The sequence below is a fragment of the Callorhinchus milii genome, unplaced genomic scaffold (genome assembly GCF_018977255.1).
Source record: "Callorhinchus milii isolate IMCB2004 unplaced genomic scaffold, IMCB_Cmil_1.0 Scaffold16, whole genome shotgun sequence".
Lineage (NCBI taxonomy): Eukaryota > Metazoa > Chordata > Chondrichthyes > Chimaeriformes > Callorhinchidae > Callorhinchus > Callorhinchus milii.
Genome location: NW_024704757.1, coordinates 15,337,872 through 15,354,016, shown reverse-complemented (window position 1 = coordinate 15,354,016; position 16,145 = coordinate 15,337,872).

Sequence of the window (16,145 nt, the reverse complement as noted above, 5' to 3'; positions counted from 1 at the left end):
CTCGCTACAATAAAATTACGCATCCATCACTTTCTGACATCGTCCAAATTCTATCTATATAGTCCATCTTTCCATCCACCGATCCAAGTACGCTTCATTTTTCAATCTCGGGTGTGTGTTAGTTAACATTAATAGATTGTGCTGATGTTTTTTCTTGGTATCTGCTGTTGCCATGGTACCAGCAATATTTCCTTCTCGTGCAAAGGTACAAAGAAGCACAGTACCAAGTGTTTGAAGATAGGGCAGATGGCAGAATATGGCATTTAACCCATCTGCAGTCATGTTTCAATAAATGTCCTATATTGGACTTAATAATCTTTCAAATCTTGGCGAACGCATTAATTCCAATTCTCTTACCAGTTTAGCTAATTTCATCCGCCCTGCAAGATAGTTCCATTAATAAATTAGTCTGACGTCTATGGACAAGTAAGGCCGGTTGTTCATGTGGTGCACCACCATATTTGCGAAATTGTTATTGAGCAAATTTATTAATGGAACTCTCTGGCAAGACAGATGAGATTAGCCAAACTGGTAAGAGAATTGGAATTAATGCGTTCGCCAAGACATGGTTAGAAAGATTATTAAATCCAATATAGAACATTTATAAGCAATACAGTTGTGGTGTTATGGTATTGGGTTGCATTGTATGGATTTGTCATGTGCCGTTGGAATAGATAATAATACTGATAATCCTTGTACTATATTTACAGCACCTATAAGATTGAAACATTTCAAGGCATTAACAGTAATTATTCTTAAGTGTAATGACTGTATTTAGGCAACATGGCAGCCAATTTGCATACAGTGAAGTGAATTACCAATTTTATCTGGGGAATCTTTGGCCAGGATACTGAAATAAAGTCCCTTTCTGTTCAATTTTATGGGATATTTAACACCCACAAGAACAGGCAGATGGGACTTCAGTTTGACGTCTCACCTGAAAGACAGCAGCTCTGACACTACAGCACTCCGCAGAAAACTGGACAGGAGAGTCAGCCTAGACTGTGAGGCCAAAGTCCCCAATGTGAGGCTGGAACATATAGCCTTCTGATGTGATAGGATGGCAATCTTGGGGTCCAAAAGGATTTCTTTTTAGATTATATTTGGGAGAAAGTACATCAATAAACTCTTCTGAAATTGCCGATTGCAAGAAACAGACAGTAGCATTTATGCAAAGCTAGAACCTTATTTAATTCCTGTTCTTCTATTGATTAGCTGAATGACCACAGACTAATACAGTTGTGAGCCGAAGTGTAGGTTTGCTGAATTAGTAGGAGTCTGTATATTTAAGACATGCTCAGTGTGTGAGACACTATTGAGTAATCTGCAATATTATATTCAGCTTGTGTCTACTGGTTTTAAGTGGTCCTTGTGCCCAAAATGCCTCAATATGCTTATAACCATTGATTAATCCATGACTTCACATGCAGTAATGTTTATTACCTGTTCTTCTGCCCTTTCCAGCTGCAATCTGTTATTTTACACACCAGCCAGCAGAAGTGACAAAGGAAATAGACTCACATAAGCCATTAGTAAAGAACATAATGATGGAGATAAGGGAAGACCATATATAGGAGGCACTTGTCTGAATCCTGGTAACCATTACTCATGGCTGAATGGAATTAAATGTTCGCCCATAAAGCATATAAGGTAGGCAAGGACCTGGCTATTGTCCTTCCAGACACTTTTCAATGTGGCAAGAGGAAGCTTATTACATTTCACAAGTGGATTTTCAGTAGTAGGACACCACTTTGTTTGTCAAATTTTCGAATAAAATTGGTCACTCACTCCATGGCTGTTTGTGCAATGTCGCGGTGCGTAAACTGGCTGCCGTGTTTCAATCACAAAATACACAGTCACCCTACTTTACAGTATATCCTGTGGAGCACTTTGAGATAGTTTGAAGATGCGATAAGGCGCTATATTGACAGGCGGGCCTTCAGCCTCTCTGCCCCCACCCTCCAGAACTCCATCCCACTTCCTGGCACTTTCTTATTCTCCTTGAGCTCCTCCAGGATTGAAATCATTGGTGCTTTCACTCAGTCAAATGGTCCCAGAATGAAAGTGAAAGTTTCCGAGGAGCCTTATCATCTCCCAAGAACATGCAACACTGATCCTTAGCAGATGAAATGAGTTCTTCTGCAGTCCATGCACCAGGGTGTAAGGGTATAAGATGAAGCATGCTCTTTCCTATTCTGACTGAATGCATTACGTTCCTGAGGGCGAACATGAAAATATATAACATGTAATAATATAATAATTATATTGCCCACATACTGTTCTCAGCCTCCTAACAGTCTACAAGCACACATCATGGAGTTTGAGAAATGGCATAAACAGGTTTAACCTAAGTTAAGATACAAAATATTATTACAAAATTATGGCTGTTACGGTTTCACGCTGAGAACATTTGTTCAGAGAGAATAATTTAGTCTTTATTAATAACTGCATGTGTTGAACCCAACAGATGTAGACATAATGCAGTGAGTACTTTAGAGGCTGCTATTTGTTTTGTACGAAATGACATCCATAATGTAACATGCTTCATTTCTTTGAACAGATTCTGTAAATGCATTCAAATTTCAAAACGATAGATACAATCTAACACAATGTAAATCTCATCATTCATTTAGATTTCCCTGTCACAAAGCACACTTTCCGAGCCCAGTCAAAGCCTATTATAAAAATGAATTTATAAAAATGAAAAGTGAAACTTGTTCTCATTTTCCACATTTCATGTCGACTTGATATGGCCTCCTTTAGAACTTGGTATATACCATTAACATCCATTCTGAGAGGAACATAAACCGCCAGTTAATCCAGATCCAACTCTGGATCAAGAGTAGCCCTGACATGTTGTGAGTTGGTCATTCACTTCAGGGCTGTTTATGGTCGAGCAAAAAAGTGGCTGCTGCAGTTGCCTACAAAATCAACCACACTCTACACTGAACCCTGAGAAGCACTCTGGGATGTTTCAACAAAGTGATAAGCTACAACAAATGCACGGATTATTGCCCTCTGAGATGTTTCCTTTGGGAGTGAATTTGGATGAGGTGGAAATTTATGTAATAACAAAATAATCCTTGCATTTGAGTTGGGAGTTGGGAGGATATCTCAAAGTGCTTTGCAGGATTTACTGTAATGTCCATTGACTATTCTTTAAGCAAATGCGGCAGCCAATCTGCTCACAGCAATGTCTCCACAAACAGCCAATGGAGGCCCTTATGTCACGGAAATTTAATGGAATATGCGTCTGGTGACTGAAGCACAATAACTTGTTTACGGTGAATTATCATAATATGGTCAAGCCTGTTAACAGACGATTATCAGATTGTGCAGAAATTCTCTCCAATTCGTGCTGAACAGGGGAAATGCCATCTATAGTTTGCCTGTGCAAGTCACTGTTTGTGATATCAGGAGGTTACACGTGATAAACATTTAAGTTACTGCCATCTGCCATCACATGTACAGTCAGATTTCCACAGTATTCTCAACTTGAACGGTGGTTCCATAACTCAGTCCCAGCCACAGACCAGTTGGAACTGGCCTCTGCTTGTCTTAATAACAACCGCACTAACTTACTTAAAAGGAAATTCAGCAGATGCGGTTGGTTATCAAAAAGGAATTCTTAATTCAGTGTGACAGCAGCAAATCTAGATCAATCAGTTTTTGGGATGGTTGGCTTGATTTTCATGGCCTCGGGATAACATGTAGGATCGTAATTTACTATTTGTTTAACGCTGATGGTGTAGTAATGAAGCTGTAGCTTCCAGAACTAGGTAAAACCGGTCCAGCATTGAGGTGAATCATTCATTAGCTTTGATTCAAGGAGATGGGAGAGTTTTTTTCTAGTAAAGTACCTGCTGTTTCCCTTATAGGGTAGCTGCTACTTGATTTATCGAGCCGTCCAAAAATCCATTTGATAGTACCAAATGCGTTGTTTGAACTGCAAATTGAAGTGTAAGTCTAGCATCGGGTGTTCTGTGATTCAAAGTTAGTTCAGGTCAATAGATTTGTTTTTATGCAACAGAATCGAAAATGATGGGTGAGGTGGGGAAGGAATTAGACTGAACGAAAAACAGCTCGAAGCTGGAGTCACAAGTTGCCGAAGCACAAAATGTCAACCGCAGTGCTTGGGTTGCTCAACACTTGAAGGTTTTGCGATTGCTAAATAAAAAGGAACATTTCAAACCCGGATAAAGGAGTCCAACCGAAGAGTCCTGTAGCTCAGATTAGAGCATTCGCTTTGCAAGCAAGAGACCTGGGTTCAATTCCCGGCCAGGTGAAACCTTGGGCAAGTTTCCTTACTGCACACACCTGATAATAATAATAATAATCCTTGCATTTGATATAGCGCTTTTCACATCTTCTGGACGTCTCAAAGCGCTTCACAGAATATACTGTAAAGTGAATTGACTGTATTTTTTTGTGTGTGGGCGAAATCCGGCAGCCAATTGCGCACAGCAATGTCCCACAAACAGTCTTGGTTTGAAATGACCAACTTCTTAATGTTTTTAATTCATAATATTATTAATTATTATTAATAATCCTAAAAAAAAATCGGTCATTTCAATCCACGGCTGTTTGTGGGACACTGCTGTGCACAATTGGCTGCCGTGTGGGGGCGATTCTTGTGGCAATGTGGGGGCGATTCTTGTGATGAACCTGTGGTTTTTCACTATTGGCAAAGGGGGAGGTGGCGATCAGTGAAGGCAGGCGGCTGATCCACACAGGAATTAAAAGGAGCCATTGTTCATCTTTCTTTGTGTGACCTACATTTGAGGAACAAGACACAGTGACCCACTTTTCTCTTTGGTTGGCCAAAGTGTGGTGGGTGAGAGGGGCCGTGGAGCAGGCTGGGAGTGAGGAAGGGAATAGTTGGGGAGGTGGAGCCCGTGCCAGCATAAAGAGGGTGGCTGAGCTTCTCGAACTCACTCTCTATCTCTGTCTCTCTCTTGGTCTGCAAGAGGGAGGCACGGTCACACCTGCTGTCAGAAGTGGGATCACCATGAGCCCACGGCGCATCCGATGCCGAAGACGTAGACACGGTCCAGTGGTGCCTGTGAGAAGCCACCGGGCCGGAAGATGGCCGTGAACTGTAGGAAGGTGGCTTTTGGGAGGCGGCTGTGAGCCTGAAGCAGCACGAGGTGGGCCCTGGAGAGGCTGTGAGCAGAACAGAGCAGAGACGTGAGCAACAAGATTCCCCAGCTGTGGCCTGTGTGGTGTCGGAGAGGCAGCGGACAAGGACTGGTTGGAATGGCCAGACAACAACAATTTGTGTTTATATAGTGCCCTTCATGTCGGGTGGAGTCTCGGAGCGCTTAAACACCACCAGTGCAGACATTATTGGGCTGCCGCTAGTCACCGATGAGGAATGTGCTGAGAGGCTAGTCACTGAAAAACAAGAGCACTGTTGACCACTACCACTCCCACCAACCCACCCAACCCCTACCCTCCCGTCTTGTGTACCCACCCGTGCTACCTGTTACTCAACGGCAATCTGGGCCACTCTCCACTTTGGCGAGCTCTGAGATATTTTATATAATACTCCATACGTGGCCTGTCTTGCCGGCCCGTCATGCAGCAACAGAAGGAACAGCGGGTAGTGTGAGAAGTGTGCAATTAGCAGTGATTGTCAAGAATTGAAATCAGGTAACGGCACCGCTCTGCTCCAAGGCACAATAGTGATGCTTAATTGAAGTGGCCGTCCAAACCCTTCATCGGGGGCCATGACTCATTTATGCATGGAAATGTATCTTTGTTTGTCAGAAGTGCAAGGTCGGTGAAGTGGAATATATATATAACAGCCTTTGGACAGGAGTCAGAAAGGCCTTGGGTTGTATCTGAGGCAGGGAGTGGAGGCGAGGGGAGGGGGAGGGGCAAGTAGTAGAGGGGGGTGGGGGGGCTGGAGCAGTGCGGAGTCTGTGTATGGATTAAACTGGATAAAAGTGACTAAGCCCCCAGAGCTCTGTGCTTGTGTCTCTGCCGCTGTAAGAGGACAGGGAACAAAGAGGCCTGACGTGTAGGCCAAATGAAGGCAAGCCTAGAGTATGGAACAGGGGGTATTGTGAGGACAAATGCTCATAAGAGGGTGACCCAACCCTGCTGGGGAATCGAACCCGGGTCCTCTCGCTTGCGAGGCGAGCGCGCTAACCAAAATGCTACAGGACTCTATAAAAAAAATGAAAAAAAATAAAAGATGCTACTGAAATAGAAATGTTGTTGTTGGTGAAAGTGACAGCTACCTGGGAGGGAGCAGCTAAGGTGAGCTGGTTACGAACAGCTGTAGATGTCAGGCAGAATTGCAGAGAGTTTATTTGCTGTGCGGATTACCAGTAATAATAAATAAACCATCGCTCACAAAATCAGTTTTGTACATGGAACAAAATGCTTATATCTAACATTATCTTATTACTGCATTTGCAGCTGGTGTTGTGAAGGTACATGAAACATGAACCACACCTCTATGAAATATTGGGGCCAATTTAATCCTAGTTTTAAATCATCTAGGCTCCTGAATCCAATGTACGACTCACGCAACTTGTCCTTCAAAGATTGTGAGAGAGAAAAAAACCCAAAGGTTAGCTAATACTGGAACATATTAGCTTGTTATAAAGGCTGGCATTAGGTAGCTGGTTATGATTACATGAATGATGCTTAAGATTATGGTCAATGTCCAGATGAATTTAAGATATCATACATTATGTTACCCATTGAATAGTTCAGATGGATTTAAAATTCTAGCATGAATTTAGCATGCAGCTGCTAAGTTATGTTGTGTCAGTCACCTGGCTCAGTTGATAGCACTCTCAGCACCTCTGAGTCACAAGGTTATGGGTTCGAACCCCATGTTGTGGCTCTGAACTCATCACCTAGGCTGACACTCCAATGAGCATTAGCTCTGTGCAGTCGGTCAATTACTAAATTAGACTCTTGTCCATCGCCTGTCTGGCTGTACATGTGCCCTGCATGAACTTGCGCTGAATAAATTAACTTGCACGGGGGAACCACAAGGATTCGAATTGAACAAATGACTATAATTGCACTTGGAGCTGGCGTTCGTTACACAAGGCAAATCCTTATCCTTCAAAGTAAAATGAAAAATCTCATCCATATTAGCAGCTGGATGACACAACTGTTACACTCGAACCTCATTATAACAAGCTCTTGTGCCATGCCTCGCAGTCTTTCACACCATTTCGCAATGCGCAGGGCAATGCTATCAGTCCAAGAAAGTACAGCGGCTTTGATGACTTACCCTTATCTAATGTTTCTAATGGAGTGTATTGCTTGCGGGAGGGTCGGAGTGGTTCAGTGGGCTAGACACTGGCCTTTGATCTCCCTGTCTGATGGGCTTGTTGCCTGGGTGAGGTGCATTTAGCAGACATTTAATCGCATTCCCGAGAGAGAGGGAAGAAGGCCCTGGGATCATCCGCTTGTAATGTCCACCTTTCGGGACAAATCCCCGAATCAGTCATATGGCGATACACTGAAACCATAAAGTTGTCCAGAATAAGATCTTAAACTAAAGGAATAATGACGCCGTGGTGTGAAATTGTGGGAGTGATTCACATCAAAAGTGACGTAACGAAATGACATTAATTTCGCTCCTGTGTTTCGTAAGAAGTGTTTTCGTAGAAAGTCAGTCTTAACACCGATGAGCTGCCCCTTTGAGCGCAGTCGACTCTCCATCTGCAACTGTGAAAATCATTGATAATTAAGTAGGATAGCAACAAAGTTAATCGGGGGCCAAGGCGACAGGAGGAACTGAAATGCAATGTTCATGAGAAGTCTCGTGAGAGATTCATTTACTTCGAATTCTGATGGTGATCGAACGTGCATCACATTACATTGAGGGAGCTCTCATCTGACAAAGAAAACATTCTGGGTAAGTGGAGGTGGGCAGAGAGGTAAGCAGGGTCTCTTAGGAGCTGAGCCGGCTCCACTCTAACGTGCTTGGCAATAGAATTTTGCAATTAAGTCGGTCCTCTATAGCTGTCTCCGTTACTCCGGTTCCTGAGCGAGGTGGGTCCACAATACTGACAGCCCAGCCCAGCCCAGCCTGGCTCATCGGCAGCTCTGGGCGGGGGGAAATGGGAGCTTACCCAGTAAGCTGACTGTGTCGTACGGTTGATTGTTTGCTTCATTTACTCTTCATGGGACATCGCTGCATGCAAATTGGCTGCTGCGTTTACCTACAAAAATACACAGTCACTACGCTTTACCGGGAATTACATACAAAGCACTTTGAAGACATTGTGATGCTTTAGAGTCTACGACTACTGGAACGACTGTGTCCTCAGGCACTGGTATCAGGGAAGCAAGGATTCACACTGAAACTACATAACGGCCAGTTAATACCCACATGACAAAGGATAACAGACCATGTCACAGCAACACACATTATGTAAGAGTGATGCACAGAATCAAAAACAATCTGAAGTTACCCTCTTCTGAATCTGAACCGGTTCCACCGATTTCCATCGAATATGTGATGGGCGAAGAAGGCTAACTTTGGGAGTAGATGCCACATTAAGACAATCTTCCCCAGTTTCAGATCAAGTACCCTCACACCCACTCCATTAGAACGTACGGTATCAGATGTTATATCTGCTACTTCGTGGAAATACACAAAGATATTGTTCATTGTATGACTTCAAACAAGGCATGAAAGCCTGCGTAATCTTTCTCCATCATGTGCTCACATTTGATGCTGCTGTTGTGCGTTGCTGGATAATCAGACTCTCCCTTTGAAAGCACTGGGTCTGTGTCACACCATTTCTCAGTGGTAAGGTGCTTCAGTTTGGTCTGAAAATGAAATCACCAAATCCTCTCTTTAAAACAAAGTTTGGCGTGGTCCTTATGTAAAGTCTGTCAGACTGAGTTAATTGGGACAAGTTGTTCAAAAAAAAGGTAATTTATGCACAGTACCCTTTGCACTTGCTAACTCACAGTCTCAAGCACTACAATGTGGCTGCCCAGAGAGAAGGTACTGTAGACAGTTGTTCCTTTGTTCAACAGTGGGTCCAATATGCGAGTTGGGTAAAGCATGTGCAAACATACTGCATGGAGGGATCTACAGGTACCTTCATCAACATGCAACAGATCAACACTGTTTAACTCCCGGCACTAAATAAAAAGGTTGTTGGAAACATGATGAGAGCAAATGACAGTAATATTTGTGTGTGTGTGTGTGTAAATACCTCAGTTTAGCAACATGCTTTTGCCCCCAGACTTACTTTCCCAAATGAAAATGAAAAGCGTCAATTTAGAATTAATACGTGCAATTTTTTCTTCTCCAGCGGGGTGGGGGGGAGTGCTTTGAACATAAGTAGACTTGCTAGATTAATATCTGTGATGAAAGGTTTAATTATAACGGAAGTACTGGTACACTAGGGTTATGCTGTATTCCTTAAAGTTGAGAAGTTTAAGGGGTTTAATGGAAGTGTTCACTGTAATTAAGGAGTTGACAAGCTAAAGAATGGAAGGCAGAATTGATTGTGGGAGAAGCACAGCAGCCAATTGCACAACAGCAGTGTCCCACAAACAGTCATCGATTGAGTGACAAAATTATTATTATTATTTTTTAAGGGATTGTTACCCCCTGGACAAGCGATCTGCCAATCAACTAATAACCAGGTTGCTGCTAGGTAAATAGAGGTGTGTGGAATAGGGAATCTTGCCTAACGTTTCACCCTGCCCGGCAAACAAACCCAGGTCCTCTCGCTTGCGAGGCGAGTGCTCTAACATTGAGCTACAGGACTGCACATTTGTATTGAAAAACAGGGCAAGGTGTCAGGGCTTGAGAATTTGCTGATGGATGCCGTGTTGTCTCATTAAATATGTGAAGGGCATTCTCACAGCGCTGTCTGATACTCCACACACAGTCTGGGAACGTTCGTCATAAGATTCTTTGGCAGATGCACAACAATCAGCCTCTCACAGATAGACATTACAGATGTGGCCTTATGAGGTCCAGAAGCAAGTCCTAACTTTCGGACTGTGAAAGATCTTTTCAAAGGAGTGACTAATGCGCTTCATACCAGGCTCTGTGTTATCAGCATGCAAACTGCTAACATGAAAACAAGGCCAGTATAATCAGCAAAAGAGGAATGCCTGAGTGATTAGTTGCAGATTTATTATGGATGAAAATATTTTCTATTGCTTTAGATAAATGGTCTTTAGCCTCTTGTTGGGAGGAAGAGTTCTGAGCAGCTGCTTATGTTGATAACAAACAACCACAGGCTTGCGTGAATCAGGCGTTAGGTCATGAACTAAATTTGTTCCCCTCCTCCCCAACCCTAACCCACCCCAACCCATCTAAACCCCAACCCACCCCAGCCCACCCACCCAAACACCAACCCACCCCAACCCAACCTAACTCAACCCACCCCAACCCAACCCTAACCCACCCCAACCCAACCCAACCCAACCCAACCAAACCACCCCAATCCACCCCAACCCAACCCACCCCACCCACCAAAACCCAAGCCAACCCACCCCACCCCAACCCAACCCTAACCCACCCCACCCCAACCCAACCCAACCCAACCCAACCCAACCAAACCCACCCCAACCCACCCCACCCACCAAAACCCAAGCCAACCCAACCCACCCCACCCCAACCCACCCCAACCCTTACAGAAATATACAAGAACAACTTGCATTTATATAGTGCCCCTGAAGTAAGGATAATATCTCGGAGTGGCTTAGATATGATATGAAGTGATTATACATGAAAATATAAATACAGTCAAGTGGCTGAGTGTCTGCCAGCTCAGGTCCGTGTCAACGATCCCTTGACATGATTCGAAAGGAGAAGGGAATTTCTTGCAATGCCCTGGCTAACAATCTATAGATTAGCCAGTCACTCACCTCGTGGCTGTTTGTGGGACCTTGCTGCCCTGTTTGTCTGTAAACTCAAAGCCCAGACTCTGGAAGCACGAACACGTAGAAATGTTACGCTGAGAAGGAGGCCATTCAGCCATTGTCTCTGTGTGGAGTCCTGTAGCTCAGTAGTTAGAGCACTCGCTTTGCAAGCGAGACACCTGGGTTCAAATCCAGGCAGAGGGCGAAACCTTGAAAAGCGCTATATCAAATGCAAGGATTATTATTATATTATTATTATCGCAATGGGCCAATGAAGTGCCATGTAATTTGGACCGAAAGAAGCACACTTTAAAAATTGTGTTTTTATAGATAAAAACATGAAATCCAGAAAGCTGCTTTGTTGTTTATTCTTCCCTAATGTTTAAGGTCAATCACTCCTGTTCTGTGAAACTTGCTTACGTAATTGCACAAGCAACTGGGGGGTGGGGGAGGCGGGTTGTAGATTTACAATGATCTGCACTGTTCTTACTTGAAAAAAGTCTGATACGTTTCCCAGAAAGCAGTACGTATTCATAATTACCTGCAATGAGACTTGTGACTCCAACTGGAAAGATATACCGAAGCCTGGGATTTGTGTCTTATCTTCCAAACAAATGTCTCGAGGCATCTTTCATAACTTCTTTTGGGGGAGTTTCACATTATTGTGCCTGTTCCTCCACTGTGCCAATGTCAACTGGCTCCCCTTCTAGTCTTGGAGGTTTTCCATCAACTGTTTCCAATTCAGCAAAGTAAAGGGAGATTTGTATTCATCTCAGCGTTTTCCGTGTAACTTGTGCCTGTCGTACTGGCTGAGTGGGACATCCAGTGACGTCAAGTTGTCTCTTATCTACCCCCAGCATCCCACAGGTAGCTAATCACTGCTCACAGTGAAAGGAACTCTTTTATAACAATAATCGTTGTGGTATTCTACATAGCTCCTATAACATCAAGAGTGTCAAAGCACTTCACAGTACAGTAATTACTTTTAAGTGTAGTGACTGTATTTGAAAGCAAATGCGGCAGCCGTTTGACTGATGGAGGTATCATTTTGTTGGGGGAAGGACCATGCCTCGGTTTCCTTGGTCACCCTTTGGAACTGCATCCCTCAGTCCCTTCGCCTTGCTCCCTTCTTGGTCTCCTTCAAAGAACGTCTTCAGACCCTCCTCCCCTACCCTCCCTGCCCACCACCCCTCCTGATCCTAACCTCCAAATCCCTGACTGCCCAGCGCCTCGGGACATTCTCCCGACTTAGAAAGTGCTGTGCAAATGTCACTTTGTTGTTTTTGTCACCTGTAACCACTGTTCCATGTGTGAACCCTAACATTGTACAAACAATCTGTTCAAAGCCCAATGCAGACACACGGACACAATTTAACTCAATTATATGTTCGGCTTCAAAGGAATTCGGGCGAGTTTTTTGGATCTGCCACACAAAACATTTCAGTGGAAAAAAACTTGCATTGCAAAGGTAACTATAGCAACAACCTAGTTTTTCTATACAAAATAATTGGAAGACACTGGTAATGAACATGAACGCCATTATCAACAGATGCATAAGAAAGCAGATCGTAACAATCAGTGACTCAACATTAGCAGTCGCTTCAGGAGCCGATATTATGAAATGCTTAAAAAACATTTTGAATTTAGTTTGTGTTTTCTCCTCCAAGTAACTTGTACTGTGTGAACAAAACGCAAAATACTGCAGATGCTGGAGATCTGAAAACAAAAAAGTGGAGCACATCATCAAACACTTTTCAGTCCTGTTTGTGGATCTTGGGGAGGAGGTAGAGGCAGGCTGTTAGTGGCTGGGTGGGGTGGGGTGGGGTGGGGTGGGGGGGGAGAGGCGGGGGTGGGTGGGCTGGAGGCTGTGGGAGGAAGCTCCGCAGAGAAGATGAGGTCATTGACTGTCGCGGTGATGATGACTTGGTGTTCAGTTGTAAACGAAGGGTCGTGGACCCGAAACAATGACTCACTTTCCTCTCTCCATAGATGCTGCCTGACCTGCTGAGTGTGCCCAGTGACTTCTGTTTTCGTACCATGTACTTGCGCGTTGCATCCAAGTGAAATGCACTGGACTACTTTTCCACATAGACGTTTTATTTGCTTTTGAGCAGGGAATGCCCCTCAAACAGGAATAAAATGGATGATGAATTAATTTGGTTTGTTTTTTAGCTGAGAGAGAGAGAGAGAACTTTGGAGGTCACCCCATAAAGAGATGCTTAAACCAAGGTCCCATCTGTCTGTTCAGGTGGACTTTAAAGATCCCGTTGCACTACTCGATAAAGAGAAGGGAGTTTATTAAGATGCATTGCACCGACACAAGTCTCCTTAAACGGGATTAATCAGGTTGTGAAGCATGATTTAAAATAGCCCTTTAAACACAAGCAAGTCATTCTGTGTGAAATGCAGCAGAAAATGTTACTTAATCTTTCTGTACATTTTAGAAATGAGATTTTATGTAGCACCCCAATAACATCAAAAATGTCAGTCACCGCAATGACTTAAATTGTTATTAATACATAAGATATATGCATTTGTTCCTTCTGATCTTCACTGCTTTCCGAGTACTGGCTTCAAGATGTGAGTGAGAAATTCCTCCTAAGTCTACATTGACTCCATATTCATAGAATTTCAGAGGGTGCCAACATGTTGAAGTCAGCGTAAAACTTTGAAGTCGGTTCTCTGTAGTTTCTTCAAGGAACTCATCGAAAAACGGTTTCAAAGTCGAGGCCTGTCATTTAAGAATGTGCCAGATTCTGGATGCTCTGAAACTCGACAAATAGAGAATAAATCTAAACCGAGGTTGGAAGGATTATTCTCATTTTATGAGCCCTTTATTGTTCACACCGTACAGAGTCTGATAACATAGAGGCGTCAGCGAGCATGATGGTGAGCAGTTTATTATGACACATCATTTTCATCTCCAAAAAAAAGGTGTGCCACACAGCTTCTTATCAGCAACCTCCCTTGTTTCTCGCTTGCAAAAAAAGCTAAAGAGAAATTAACAGATCCTTTCAAATTCAGGTTTCTTGCCCGAGCAGCTTATTTCTCTTTCAATTTCAGATCCCTGGCCCCCAAAGGTTAGGAAGTTCCATTTAGTTTTTTGATCGTGTCTTTAAAGAAAATCGAACTTCCAAAAAAAAAACTTATTACAAGTCGGCTCGAGGCAGTTCAGAAGGAAATTTATCATGGAGGTAAATGATCAGGTAAACCGTCAACACAATGCCTTACATTTTAATACTGAGCCTTTCTAGATTTACTCGTATTTTTGTGGCGTGGGTCTTTCGCATCAGGAGGATGTCTCAAAGTGCTTCAGGGGAATCTAATGCGATGATACTATGATTAAAATGTGACAGTGTTGTGGCTGATATTTCGTAGGCAGATATTTTCGGGGTAAAGCTGACATTTCATCCCAGTTCTAAACTCTGTGCTCTGATTAACGTGTAACAAAGTTCCTACACTGTTGTATTGTGAGAAATAACCTCTTTGGGTGGACTCCAGACATTGCAATGTCCCCAGCCTGGGGGCGAAATCAGCGTCTTTCAAAATCACAAGAAAATAGGTTTTAAATAATAAACAGTGAGAACTCGAAAGGGAAACTAAGGAAGAGCTCCTCTGACCTCTGATCCAGTCGTTCGATATCCAGAGCTATCGCCGGCTCCTCATTAACAGGAAATATCTCGGTGCCGTTGCCACGCTGCGGGAATGTTCAACGGCTTGGAACAATTTCGAGAGAGAGAGAGAAAAAGAGAGTTTTTTAATTTTCTTTTGCTCCGCAAATATACAGTAGCCCCTGTGATGAGCACTGTGGCTCCAGTTGGGAACTGGTTGCTGACCTTTCTCTTGGACTGCCCTCTGTTGGCTAACAGTCACAACGACAGAACAAAAATGATGCATATAGAGACATGGCCCAGTTCAACGTGCACTTTGTAATATAGTTCAATGTTGTTCCCTAGTGCAGGACCCTATTACCGAGCCTCCAGCCACTATACCCCGAACCTCTGGAGCTCCCTGCCTCAATTTCTTCAGCTCCCCACTCTGTATCTATCCTTCAATCCTTATGGGCGGGCTCCTCCGCCCACCCTCTCCCGTCTCGCCCATCCTCTCCTCCAACGCACACTCCACCTTACTAAGCCAGTCCAGAACCTCGGCATCTTGTTTGACCCTCAACTGCCCTCGACCCTCCCCGATCTCGACCCCCACCCCAGGCTTGGGACCGAAACACTGATTGTCCAGTGCCTTGGGATGTCCTCCCGACGTGAAAGGCGCTGTACAAATGTAATTTTGTTGCTGTTTTGTTGTAAATCCCACCTGAAGATCTACATCTCTGACTGTGCTTATGGTCCTATGTATAAATGCTAGTTGTTGTTGCTTTTGTTGCTGAAAAAAAGAAACAACAACAAATTTGACAACAGAAAATAACCTGTTTAGTTGGTGCAGAGTATAAATATCATACTCATAAATTCTTCTTTCTTAGCAATAAACTGCCTAAGTGACAGACTATGTTTGAGGTATCGTCATCCCGACTGAACAGAAGGACGAGGAAAGGATGGGTCACCACGTAAAATGGGAGAGAATATTGTCAGAGAACAATAAATTGAGAAGAAGTATGGATCCTCGGGCATTCATTTAAAAAGAGCTTCAGAGTGGCACATCAATCAGTTTTATAATTGGAGTGAGGGAATATCATTCACCCTTGACAGAGCTACCAAATTGTTATTTACGAGGATAAATTAAATACTCGATCAATCCTCCTCAAAGAGAAAAAAACAAGTGTCATAAATTTCAATCGTAGCAATATTCTTCCCCAGCGTTAATAATGACTTTGTTTTCTGCTTTTCTTCATAACTAAAATATGACGTGTGTCCCTGCACTTTCTGCTAAGCGTGAACTATTACCTCTTAACCCTATTGATTCCTATTTGATTTTCAGACCCACTATTGGCAGAGGTAGAGCTACAAACATGAATGCACGTCAGTTGTATTCCACAGAGAGATTATGCCTCAATATTTATTATCAAATGATTCATAATCAACCTTGCACTTGAGACAACTGCATGACCTTGCCCCACCCCACCTCTGCGTCCTCCTAACCCCACTAACTCCCTCCGCTCAGCTGGCTCCGGCCTGCTCCAAAGGGAGAGCCTTCAGCCTCTGGAATTCCATCCCCCAGTCACTCTGCCTCGCCCCTTCCTTAGCCTCCTTCAAGTCCCGCCTCAAGACCCTCTTCTTCGACCGTGCCATCGGTACCCTTCCCCTCCCCTCCCTTCTCCTTCC